Source organism: Gekko japonicus, unplaced genomic scaffold, assembly GCF_001447785.1.
Source record: "Gekko japonicus isolate JY-2015 unplaced genomic scaffold, Gekko_japonicus_V1.1 scaffold238, whole genome shotgun sequence".
In the NCBI taxonomy this organism is placed as follows: Eukaryota; Metazoa; Chordata; class Lepidosauria; order Squamata; family Gekkonidae; genus Gekko; species Gekko japonicus.
In genome coordinates this window covers 640928-643717 of record NW_015161411.1, presented here as the reverse complement: position 1 = coordinate 643717, position 2790 = coordinate 640928, and positions in this window count along the sequence as shown.

Genomic DNA, 2790 nt, shown 5'->3' with positions numbered 1-2790 from the left:
TTTTGGGGGGGGGGGGGGAGGAGTCTGTAAGCTGCTCTGAGACTCCGAGTGAAGGGCGAGGTATAAATCCAATTTCTTCTTTTGTCATTCTCCTCTGTTCTATCATTACAACTCTGCCAGGAAGAAGACAAACTGTGGCTGAAATGGGATTTGAACCCAGGTCTTGCAGAGTCCAGTCGCGACTCTCTTAACTGCTACACTACGCTAGCAAGATTGCCTCGAGCTCCCATTTCGCAAGTGGGGAAAGGCAAATGATTCACTGCTACCAAGGGGGACAGTGAATACGTGTGTGTGTGTTTCCTATAGCCTTCCAGAGGCAAGCATCTGCAGGACAGCCAAAAATGAACTCCTGTGGACCAGGCATCTGTTCCAAGTAAGTTGGGCTTCTGAGCTCAGCAGAGGGACATCAGAAGAGCCCTGCTGGATCAGGCCAGTGGTCCCTCTAGTCCAGCATCCCGCCTCACACAGGGGCCAACCAGTTCCTCTGGAGAGCCAACAACAGGGCTGAGAGGCCGAGGCTTTCGTAAGAACATCAGAAGGGCCCTGCTGGATCAGACCAGTGGTCTCTCTAGTCCAGCATCCTGTCTCGCACAGTGGCCAACCAGTTCCTCTGGAGGGTAAAAAGCAGGGCACAGAGGCCGAGGCCTTTGTGAGAATGTTAGAAGAGCCCTGCTGGATCAGACCAGTGGTCCCTCAAGTCCAGCATCCTGTCTCACACAGTGGCCAACCAGTTCCTCTGGAGGGCCAACAGCAGGGCACAGAGGCCGAGGCCTTCATAAGAACATCAGAAGGGCCCTGCTGGGTCAGACCAGTGGTCCATCTAGTCTAGCATCCTGTCTCACACAGTGGCTGGCTAGTTCCTCTGGAGGGCCAACAACAGGGCAGAGAGGCCGAGGCCTCCATAAGAACATCAGAAGGGCCTTGCTGGATCAGACCAGTGGTCCATCTAGTCCAGCATCGTGTTTTGCATGGTGGCCAACTAGTTCCTCTGGAGGTCCAACAACAGGGCATGGAGTCCAAGGTCTTCCCCTGATGTTGCTTCCTGGCACTGAGATTCAAAGGTTGACTGCCTCTGAATGTGGAGGTTTCTTCAGTCACCGTGGCAAGTAGCCCACTGATTGATGTCTCCCATGGATTTGCCTTTTAAAGCTGTGTATGCCTGTGGCCACCATCACTATATCCCCTGGTATCGCTCCTGAAACCCCAGTCTTAGGGTGCATGTGGGTCTTCTGGTGGATAAGGCAGTCCTCTTGGAGCTATCGACCCACATCCCGGCTAGAGAAGGAAATGGCAGGAGGTCAAGCCAGGAGCACCTTTCCCCCTACAAGCCTTTTCAGATGCAGGCAGAAAAGCCGTCAGCTTGTTGAAATTAACACATGAGAAGTCGTGTTGGATCAGGCTGATGGCTCCTCCGGTCCAACGCTCTTGTGTCACACAGTGGCCAAAACCCAGGCCCCACTGGGAGGTCCACCTGTGGGGCCAGAACTCCGGAAGCCCTCCCAGAATTGCCTTCCATCTGTAGGCAGAGCCTTCCATCAATGTCGTCCTCACTCGCAGATGGAACTCTCCCCAATTCTTGTAGGAAAAGCCCATCAATAGCCCAGAGGGTTCACAGGGAGCGTCAGACTTCGGAATGCCAGTTGTTGAAGGGCGAAGAAAGAGATGGTTTAAGCCTTTGGACCAATGCTCCCTCTACGCTGTGGAGTCTCGTGTGCAAAAAAATTCTACTTTGTGAGCTACTGGCATTAAAGTGGTGAGCGAGCGATTTGGCTACTGCATGAATTAGTTTGCCCTGGAGCCCTCCTTCCTGAGCGAAAACAAAAATGGGTGAGCCGGAGGCTAAAAAACTGTGAGCTAACTCACACTAACTGAGCTTAGAGGGAACACTGCTTGGGACCAACTGGCTAGCCACCGTAGGAAGCCGGGTGTAGGACAAGATGGATCCTAGGCCTGATCAAGGGAATTTGTTTTTATGTACTAAGGACCAGCCCTCTATCAGCAACAGGCAGAATCTGTAAGGCAGGAGTCCCCAATACGGTGATGGCGGGCACCATGGCCCCTCACCGCCACCATTCCTGGTGCTTGCCAACTGTTTTCAGAAAGTGGGCGGGGTCAGGTGGAACTTTTGCCTAGCAAGGCTTCCGATCGGCCATTGGAAATTTGATTGGCTGTACAGAACGGCCACCACAGCACAGGGATCTCCACTGTATGACCGAAGGTCAGCTGCGGGCCAGTGTTCCCTCTAAGCTGAGTTAGTGTGAGCCAGCTCACAGTTTTTTAGCCTCCAGCTCACCCATTTTTGTCTTAGCTCAGGAAGGATGGCTCCAGAGCAAACTAATTTATGCAATAGCCAAATTGCTTGCTCACAACTTTAATGCCAGTTGCTCATAAAGTAGAATTTCTGCTCACAAGACTCCATGCCTTACAGGGAGCATTGGCTGCGGCAGCCATTTTATGGATGGTGCCACCTTGTGCAGCAGCCATTTTGTGGTTGCGCCCACCACACTGTCAGTCTTCCAAGGGTGCCCGCAGGCTGCCTTAAGGACACTTCCCTATTGGGAGAGGAGGGTGAACCTGCTGTGTTAATCTTCCCGGGGGAGTAAGGTGTGGCATGCTGAAGCGTCACACTCAATATGGGAAGTGTTGCGTCTTCCCAGATGGAAACTCCGTAGTGTCCCTGAAGTTGTTTTTTTAGGAGTACATCTGAATTTCTGGGTATCGCCCACGCAAGGTCACAACGGCGCATTCAACGAATTCTTGGAGAAGGTTGTAAAAGCTGGACGTGTAACA